The sequence below is a fragment of the Mirounga leonina genome, unplaced genomic scaffold (assembly GCF_011800145.1).
Source record: "Mirounga leonina isolate KUSES-001 unplaced genomic scaffold, KU_Mleo_1.0 Mir_127, whole genome shotgun sequence".
In the NCBI taxonomy this organism is placed as follows: domain Eukaryota; kingdom Metazoa; phylum Chordata; class Mammalia; order Carnivora; family Phocidae; genus Mirounga; species Mirounga leonina.
In genome coordinates, this window is record NW_023270316.1 from 38502438 (window position 1) to 38513697 (window position 11260).

An 11260-nucleotide genomic window follows, 5' to 3' on the forward strand; every position below is an offset into this window, starting at 1 on the left:
AAAATGAGCATTTCCAGGTATCAGATATAAAATTTAAATGTAAAGCGGTGAGTAGAAGTTAAAGCCACATGCTTCCTGGGTTAGGGGTATCAGTGTAAGCTGGAAAGGCCTGAAGTTCAGTCTGTCAAAGTAGTAAAAATGGAAATTGCACCATATATGATGGGGGGGGTGGTATCCACAGACACGCTTACCTCTTGAAACCAGAGCTGAAGAGGATTTCCACTGAGAGTGAAAGGAGCTAAAATAAGGTAATGCCAAATCAGGCCTAAAATTATGGTTTATTAGAAATGATGAACCTGGGAAGTAGACGAACAAAAACCCAACTTAAGACTAGGAAAATAGTCTCCTTCTGGCATGGCACTTGAATTTACCATATCCCCAGTGTTGTTGTAGGATAGGAGCTCCAAACTGAAACTTTCAGAATGGGTTCTGGATTGTGGGCCTATTAGAGACATTTAAATCCAGTATACAAGACAGGTTATGAGAAAGAGATAAAGAAAGATAAGGAAAGAATTACTGCTCTAATCACTGCCACATACCACACAAGATGAATCTGAAAAATCAAAATTCTAACAAATGCAAAGAATGAAAAGCTAGCAAATTACTCTAAATGAATTTACACTAAATTAAATAAGAATAATGTGATAATATGTAAAAACTTTTACATACTTCTATTTAATATCATTAAAGAGATATGTGAGGGAATAAGTCTCAAAAATTTATTTCTGCACAACCAGTACAGAAATGAGACAATATCAGAAAACTGTAAAAATTGTCCATTGGAAATATTTGAAAAAATATGAATATTGAAAACAAAAACTCAGGATAAATTCCAGAATGTCTGGAGTCGAGGTCCAACAAGCTAACTGACTCGATGGTAGACAGGTATTCTGGATGCTTTGGAGATGAGAGATGAAGCCTTCACAAACTTGGAGGTTGCCACATCAGTGAAACATTTAGGGTTTCAGTAATCATTGGCCTGCCAGGATATCCTTGTAAGTCAGTGGTTCTTAAACTTCATTGTTCATTAGTATCACCCCCAGAATGTCTGATTAGTACGTCTGGGTTGGAGCTCAAGAATTTATATTTCTAAGAATTCCCTAGTAATGCAAAAGTCATGTCATCTGTAGCAGGAAGCAAGACGCTATTTTTTTTTATAGATTTTATTTATTTATTTGAGAGAGAGAGAATGAGAGACAGAGAGCACGAGAGGGAAGAGGATCAGAGGGAGAGGCAGACCCCCCACTGAGCAGGGAGCCCGATGTGGGACTCGATCCAGGGACTCCAGGATCATGACCTGAGCCGAAGGCAGTCGCTTAACCAACTGAGCCACCCAGGCGCCCCAAGCAAGACGCTATTTAAGAAGCACATCTTTGCAGTCTATTGGGAACCAGCCGAGGCTAGGTGCCTGACTGAGTGACATCAGTGAATAGGTATTATTATACTCAGAGACTCATAATGTTGAGTGCATCGAGCAGCAATTCATTATGCAGTAGAAAAGATATACTTAGGATAGAGGCCTTGAAGTTCCAGAGGAGTAAGTAAGGTACATAAACAGAAAGCCCAGACTCTCATGTTACCTACCTCTGTCTCGCTGCTACCTCTCCTTCAGCTTTATCCCTATAGTCTCCTAGAGGGTTCCCTAAGGCTCACTGACAAAGGTGGATACTAATTCAGCTCTAATTTTCAGGTAAGTTGTTACTAGAGGAAAATGGACTACTTCCAAACCACAATTCCTTTTTCCTTTTCAGAGCTGATCCTGAAGATAGTGGGCAGGAAGAAATATCCTCCCAATGGGAAGAACGGTATGTTGTGCACATTGGTCATTTTGGGGGAAAATGGCCTTAAGTACCAATATATGCTGACTCCTAGGCAAGCATGGATGGCCTACCAGTTTGCTCCAGATATTTGAAGGACAAATTTGGGAAAATTACAGTCAAAGAGAGTGACAATGAGTTGGAAAGGTATTTCTAGTCTATGTCTACCAGCCGCTCTCCTCATAATCTCCTATGCTTGCACAGTGAGTCCAAGAAGAGAGTGCACATGGTAGCAGGGTTATAAACTATATATGGGCTCAAGGACATACATTCGCTATCACCACCTATAAACCTGCCAGCAGAAGAAAACAACTCTGAGCCTTTTATCTTAGCACCATTCCTCAAAGATACCTCTGGTGCCAGGTTGAATATATTGGACCCTTTCCACCCTGAAATGTGCAGCAATTCATTCTTACTGGAATTGACATCTAGCTCAGATAGAAGTTTGTCTTCCTTGTCTGCTGCAGGGCATCTGGGAACATTATCATCTTAGGGTGAAGAGAAACCCTGACTTATTGGCGTGGGATCCTGTACCACATTGCCTCATACCAAGGGACTGATTTTATGGCAGAAGAGATTGAACAATGAGCTCTTAATTATAGAACCCACTGCTTCTACCGCATGTTACATCCCAAAGACATAACTTGACTAATAGAATAATGGAATGGACATAAAAGTCACCACTAAGAAATAGCTCAGATTAACATATCTTATGAGTTTGAGTTACAATTTTCCAATTTGCTTTGAACCCACCAGCTTACATATAGTGATAGGTCCGCAGAAGCTGGAATGCTTGGGTCTAGGAACCATGAGTGGAAGTAGGATTGGCCCCTCTAAACATTCCTACAAAAGACCTACTTGGGAAACAAAAGGGCAAGAGTAGTGAAGTAGATTTTGAAGAACAAATTTGGGAAGACTCACTCTACCACATATTAAGGCAGTGTATCATTAGTATAGATTGACAAAATAGAATGGCTACTTGGCAACATGTGAAATAGATCTGACTTTACGAAAGCAGTAAACAATGCACTCTCTGTGTAGTGGAGCTAGGATGATTGGTTGTTCACATGGAAAATATAAATCTGGATTCTTTCCTCCTCTCATGTGACAAAAATTCATTCCAGGTACATTGCAACTTAAATGAGAAAAGCAGAATGTTCAAATTTTAAAAGAAAATATAAGAAAATGTGTCCTTTTTTAGATTCTACATATAAAGTGATATCACACAATACTTGTCTTTCTGTCTGACTTATTTCACTTAGAAATTAATTTATTCTCATAAGTTTTTAAAAAAGAAGATATGACCTCAAGATAGGGAAGGGTATCTTAAAGAAGAAACAAAGAGCACAAAATGTACAGGAAAAAAGTTTTAAATTTGACCATAATTAATCTGCATTCTACCTAAATAAAGACACCAAAAACAAAGTGAAAAGAAAAGCTACAATCTGAAAGAAGATACTTACCAGGCATATATTAAAAAATAAAAGTTGAATCACTTATTGTTAGGAACTTCTCCAATAATGACAAATAACCCAATAGGAAAATTGACAACAATAAAAACAATTCACACAGAAGGAAATCTGAATGAGCAGTGAACACAAAAAATATAGTGCCACTGGGGTCCACGGAAATGAAAATTAAAACACAATTAGATGTCATTCTCGTCATTATTCTATGGGAAAGAAATTCTAAATACTTGATAATGTTAAGAATTATCAAAGATGTGGAAAAATAGAATTAAGAATTGCCCCATCCTCCTGACGGAAGTGTAAAGTTACAGCAGCATTTTGGAAAGTAATTTGGCAATATCCAGAAAAGTTTAAGAGGCACGGTGCCATTTAGCATGATGTTCACATATAAGTAACCGTAAACCAGATTACAGTGGTTTAATCAAGGAAGAGGTTTGTCTCACGCATTAAAATGAGCATTATCTGGACAGGCATCCCAGGGCTGGAGCAATGGCTAACAATGCCCTGAAGGAACCAGACCTATTTTGTCACTCTGCTTTCCTGAACGTGTGGCTGCCCAACCTCCAGTCACCACAGTCCCAGGCAAGGGAGGTTAGAGATTACTGAGTGAGCATGGGCAATTTAGGCTTAGGTTGTATTGGCTGGATCTATCTCACAACATAGACACCTCTAGCTGCAGAAGAGATGGGGATAGAGAATACTTTGCTTTTCAAACTCTAAAGTTGAGGTAGCCAAATGTAAAAGGGGTTTGGGCAATGTTGAATGAGCCAGCTTGCAATACCCACTTCATAGGCGCACGCACACACATGCATATACAGGGTATATATAGGATATAGGAGATATGTATATAGAGAGAGGATATATCCTAGTGCCTTGCTACTTAGTGTGTTCTGTTCTATTCTCCATGAACAAGCAGCAGAGGCATCGCTGAGAAATTTGTTGGAAATTTGTAATCTCAGGCTCCATCCCAGATCTACTGAATCAGTATGTGCATTTTAACAGGAGTCCCAGGTGAATCCACATGCAAATTAACATTTGAGAAACACCACTCTAGAGAAACCCCTGCACATGCAACTGTATGCATTGCATCTTACAGGGGAAAAATGGAAATAAACTAAATAACAGAATATTGAATATATTCAGAATGCAGAATATTGAAACAAATATTGAATATAAATTTGTTTTTTCAATAGAATAATTTACAGGGCAGTTGAAATGAATAACTAGATTGGCTGGTATTAATCTGGACAAATACCAAAAGTGTAATATCCATTTTAAAAGACAGGATGCAAAATTAAATCAATTGCATGGCATAATTTGTGTATATATATTTTTAAATATTTATTTATTCATTTTAGAGAGAGAGAGAGAGAAAGGGTGAGGGGCAGAGAGAGAGAGAGGAAGAGAATTCCAAGCATACTCCCCACTGAGAGCTGAGGCCTATGCGAGGCTCAATCTCAGGACCCTGAGATCAGGACCTCAGCCAAAATCAAGAGTTGGACATTCAACTGACCGAGCCATCCAGGCACCCTATTTTTTAAAGTGCAAAACGATATTTTATATGGATACATACACAATTATTGAAAATATTTTGAAATGCATGGGTATAGTTTGCTTAGCAAGTTCATGGTCCTGATTAACTTGAGATAAAGATGGAAGAAAATGTGATTGAAAAGAGTACAAAGTGGTTTCGATTGCATCTGTTGTATTTTATTTCTTAAAAAAACAAGCAATTGTGGCAAAAAGTTAAGAAATTATGTGTATGTTTGCACTAGTGTCTGCAGAATTATTCTCTAAACTTTTTTTATATGTTTAAAATATTTCATAAAATATCTTTAAAGATAAAATGAATGTGGATAATTTTTTGAAAGGATAGTAATGGTGTAACCCTTTTCACAGTGACAATTTGTTCTTAAATGATTTATCAATAGCTGGGTAAAATGAATACATTATTTATGAAGATTAAGTAAGTCAGGATTAGAGCAACATTTGTAACTGATTTTTATGGTAGTGAGTCCAGAGTATTTCAACGAATTTGCAGCTCTTTCCTGGTAATAACACAGTTAGGGAACTCAAGAATATATCTAAATACATGCACACATATTTATAACAAGCACGCTTCAAAACTGCTAAGGATGAATAGAAAAAAATGTAGTGGAGCTGAACATTATGCCTGTTTTTGAAAGGAATCTGAATACTCTTGGAACCTATATGCCATTCTCCCAGCCTCTTTTAGTCTACCTCTCCACCAAGTGCTTTGACTTTGACAGTGATGTTTATTATATGCTTGCTCCTGTTCAAAACAATATATCTGCTTGAGAAATTTGCATCCCAGTTCTTGTCATTATGTTTGCTTCATTTTTAGTAACAACTCTCCCTGTGTTTTTGGTCCTTAACATTAACTCTAGAACTGGCATATTGTTTTACACTGTAGAAAACAATTGCTTAGGATATAATACTCCCAGATCAAAATGAGCCTTGCTAATAAAAGGATCATTCACCTAGTTTCTGCCATGTATTCCACTTTCATGTTTATTAGCCATAAGATAAGTAAAATAACAGGAACAACATTTAAGTGACATACCATGAGGACACACAACAGAAAGTAGAATGGGCAGAGTCTGAAACAATCCCATGTGATTTCTACTCTGTTCTTTCTGAATCTTTCACTATTTTCACAATATCCTGAAATTAAAACCCAGAGACTTGTAGCTTCCTACTAAAATATAAGATTTTTTGTTTATTCTGATATTGGTCTCAAGTACTTACTATTCCCTGTCTTCTCCCCATAATAGATGTCAAATAGCTGATTATTATTAGAAGCTGATCTGTGGCTACTTGGTCATCTTTACCTGCAAATTCAAGTGCCTGAAGCTGGAGCATCCAGAGGGTAATTAGAGAAAGAGAGCTGGCCAAGTTTTAAATTGGTAAGCCAAGAAGGAAAGAACTAAATTGTCATTAGTTGTACATAATACATTTCTATTCCTGGTAAATGCAAAAGGACCACTTAAAAACTAATAAAACTAGTAAGTATTCAGTGAAATAGCCAGATACAAGGAAACATACCAAAATAATAGCTTTCTCAAATGCCAGCAACAATCAGTTAGGAACTCACACACACACACACTCACACACACACACACTCAATTTAAAAGAAAAAACTTCTATTGCATACTTAGGAATGAACTTCAGAAATTAGAGAAAGATGTAAATGAACAAATAACAAATAGTAAAGAAGCATTAATTTAAAAGGCCTAAAAAAAGGTACTATATTGCTGGTAAGGGAGAATCAATAATACAAAAATGTCATTTATCCTAAAATAAACATGTGATTTCAATGTAATCTCCTTCCAAACCATAGTAAGAAGTAGATATATGCACTGACATGGAAATACATTCCATGTATATTATTAGTTGAGATAAAGCAAGATGTAGAATTATATCTGATCCTTTATCAGTCATCTGAGGTTGTATATATGTAGAATACATAGGATGTGCACGCATTTTTCTTCCTTTCTCTGTGTGTGAATTTATGCAGGAATGGAATAACCCACACTAAACTCTTAATATCAGTGATTGCTGAGAAACAGGATCCAGAAAACTTTTTATATATTATGTTCTTCTGTGTTGCTTGAAATTTGTATGATGACCATACTATATTTGAAAAAAAATGAATAAATCAGTAGAAGAACCAAATGGAAATAAGCCATATTGGGCGGCATAAAGGAATCATTTTTGGACACCTCTGGTTGCTTACAAATATGTTTCAAGAAAGGCAATAAAGTATGCTGACATGACTCTCCCAATGATGTCAATATCTGATTCCCGGGAACCTGCAAATAGATTACCTTACATAGTAAAAGGGATAGGCAAATGTGATTCATTTTAGGATTTTTATTCTTGATTATCCAGATGCACCCAGTGTACTCACAAGGGCCCACACAAGAAGGAGGCAGAGGAAGATTTACTACAGAGAGAAGGCAATGTGAAGACAGAAGCAGACATTAATGAAGCAGCCGTGAGCCAAAGAATGAATGGAAGAGCCAAGGACAGGTTCTCTCCTGGAGGCTCAGAAGCAATCAGGACTGCCAACACCTTGATTCCAGCCCAGTAAGACTTAACTCTGAACTTCTAGCCTCCAGAACTGATACAAGATATTGGTATTGTCTTAAACCACTAAGCATGTGGTATTTTGTTACAGCAGCGACAAGAAAATGAATGCAAGAGAAAAAATGCATTGAGTCAAATCTGGTACATGGTTAGAGTAGCCAGGTAACCTGCATGGCCAAAAACCTATAAATTAATGAAATTGAATAAATTTGGCAATTCCAAGCAAGAGGAAAAAAAGAATGAAAATGAGAATCACCATGGTATGGGTAGCACCAACATTTAAATCACAAGCAGAAAATTTAGATGAAAATCTGGGATAAGCCTGAATCAAAGTGAAAGACCTCAAGATGATTGTCAGGTCAATCAGTCAGTGGATTAACAAACAAGTATTGAGTGGGTATTATGCACAAGACTTGGGATGGAAATGTGGGGAGAAATGTACTGTGCCTTTACAGAGTTTGCAGTTAGGGAAAGGCAAACCACTGAATGGTTTTAGACAGATGTGTGATATGATCGCTCACTTTGTAGAATGATTACTTTGGCACCACTGAGGGATATTGGATTGGAAAGACAATATTAACCACAAGAATAACAGAATCCAATGCTCCATTTGGAAAAGCCTAGACCAGAAGTGGGAAAAGATCAGGACAGAGCATCCATAGCAGGTAAAGGTCAAGGAATGAACTGTGCCCATCATTCCTTGTCTAGATCCCAAAGGCCTCTCAAGAGATGACCTGAGGCTTGCCCTGGGAAAGGAGGCCTGGAGTTACTGGTGTCCCCAAAAGAATGACACTTTTATTCTTCTAAATAAAGCATTACACCAAAATGAGAGGGAAAAAAATCCCCACAAAAATCGTATTGAACACATCGAGGTGAAACTAGAATTCTCTGCCAGACTAATGTCAGTTCATTTCTGATAATTTTTATAACAGTGTCATTGATCTACTTCTAATCCTCATACTGGAGAGATGAGGAAAAATGCACACACATGTGCACACAAATATGCATGTTTGTTTTGTACAGTATTAGGTATTCTATTAAGGTTTTAGAAAAAATATCCACTTATTCAAGGCCCACATTTGTTTTCATCCTGTAGTATTGGTTTTAAGATATAAACTTTTGTGATGAGGGTGGTGTGGTCTTGTTAATCTGTTCTAAAGCCATTTCAGTGTCAGTCACACATTATACACTAATTGGATTCCTGATGCATCTTTAAAAACTAATTTTAAAACACTAAGTAATCAGAGGCTTTGTCTTCAATACAAGACATTGCATCAGCAAAAAGTGTTTATTACTCAGCCACCTGTGTTCTGCACAAAGCAATTTAAGCAGACACAGTCCCTGCCCTGAGGAACTGTCTAAAGCCAGTACCACTTTAACATCCACAGACATCAGACAACTACACTAATGACAAACACAAGCTACTAATGTTATTACAACATAAAAGAACCCACTTCATAATGTTATTTGAATTAAAGAATGAACTAGTGTTTTATTTGGGGGAAAGTGATGTGGGAACTTGCTAAATACTCAATAAATATTTGTTGAATTAAATAGTGCACACAACAATATTATTTAGATTCAAGAGATGGAAAAAATTAAAATGCAAAAGTGGTTTCTTGATTAGACCATATTCTAAATGGCGAAGTCTATATGAAGTGATTTTTAGATAGTTTATTTATCTGAGAACCAGGTTCTTATATACCTTTCTACAAATTCTACTAGTTGAAGACAAAATCAAGAAATACTACCATTCATGTATCAGTTTTCACCATAGTATCTGGCATATAATATAGACCTTACAGAAATGTTGAGGATGACTAACAATGAGCAGCATACAATAATATCGGGACCAGTTTTCTACAAGCAGAAAAGTTCCTTTTTATTCCTTCCTACTAGGCTTGCTATTTGATATTTGTGGAGGATTATTAATACCCTTCAACAGAAAGAATAGTTAGATCACACTGGCTTTCTTTATAACACTTTCCCATAATACAGATTATCCCTTTTTGCTTCATATACGCCACTATCAAATGTTTCTTCAGGAGCAAAAAGAGGGATTAAATGAATTTCCAGCTGAGTCCATTTTGTGAGCCCATCATATATGGATGTACCACACAACTCTAGGGGAGCACTGTTTACATGGAAAATGGAACATAATTGGAAATCATACCCCTTGAGTTGTGCATCATGGTGGTCCTGAGTGAGCGAAGGTGCATACATCACTTTCAGTGTAGACAATGACTTTTCTCGGAAACTGATGTGTGTAGGCACCATACCCCATTAAAGCAATCTCGTCACTGGAGCACTCAGTCTCTCTTCCATTCTCCAAGTGTTCTTTCAAAATACAACCCTTTCCCCCTCTTTCCAGTGGAGAAGAAGCAGATTAACAAATAAACAAAAATAAAATATTTATGGCATCCTCATACATCTATTCTAGGGAAGAGGAATTATTTCCACTGAGCCATGGAGCAACTTTATTCTACAAAGTTCTGAGACCAGAACTCATTGAATTAAATTCATTTGTTCTAATCAATTTTAAAATATTGATAATCTATAATCAGATTTGCTCTGTGATACATACAAGGTTTAGAAAAATAACCTGAGCATTGTTTCTGCTTTAAAGAGTTTTCTGGGAATATAAGAATTTACAAGGTACATAGAGTGAGTTACATTGTCAGATCTTTCACTATCAAGACACTTGGGGAAATTCTCATATGACATGTAAGAGAGAATTTTGTATATTCAATTATATCATCTTACATTTATATCATATATTTTCAAAGTATATTAGAGATATATGAAAGATAGAGATGGATAGATAGATGATAGATAGATGATAGATAGATAGACTGATCCATACACTTTGTAGAACGACAGGGAAACAGAATCAATATGAGTAACTACAAATAAATAAATCAGAATCAATAAAAGTTTCATTGGACACATACTGTAATATGTTGAATAATGGTCCCCAAAGATATCAAGTCATAATCCTCAGAACCTGTAAATATTACTGTATTTGGAAAAGGCATCATTGCAGATATGGTTAAATGGGAAATGGGGAGATTATCTTGGCTTATTAGGATGGGGTCTAAGTGTAATTACATGCATCCTTATAAGAAGGAGACAGAGGGAGAGAGGAATGAGAGGAAAATGGGATGTAAAGGCAAAGCAGATACTGGAAGTCGCCATGCTGCTGAATTGAAAGAGGGTGAAAGAGGCATGAGTCAGGGAGTGCAGCCCTAGAAACTGGAAAAGGCAAGGAGACATTTTCTCCCCTAAACTCTCTAGGTGGTGCACAGCCCTGCTGACACCTAGGTTTTTACCTGGTGAAACATACTTTGGACTTCCGACCAAAAAGATAGGAGATAACAAGTGTTGGCGAGGATGTGGAAAACAGGGAACCCTAGTGCACTTTTGGTGAAAATGGGCAGCCACCATGGAAAATAGTAGGAAAACTCCTGAGAAAAATAAAACTAGAACTACCATATGATCCAGCAACATCACTTTTGGGCATATACCCAAAAGAAAGGAAAGCAGAATCTTTACTAGATATCTGCACTGTCATGTTCATTTGCAGCATTATTCACAATGGCCAAGCTATGAAAACAACCGAAGTGGCCATCAGTGGATGAATGGATAAGAAGATGTGGAGGATATATAACAAGGAATATTGTCTAGCAATGGGAAAGAAGGAAATCCTGCCATTTGTGAAGATGTGGATGGACTTTAAGGGCATTAGTTTAGGTGAAATAAGCTAAACAAAGTCAGATACTGTATGATATTCACTTATATGTGGGATCTAAAAGAGCTGAACTAACAGAAAAAAAACTACAGTGGTGGTTGTCAGGGGCTGGGGGG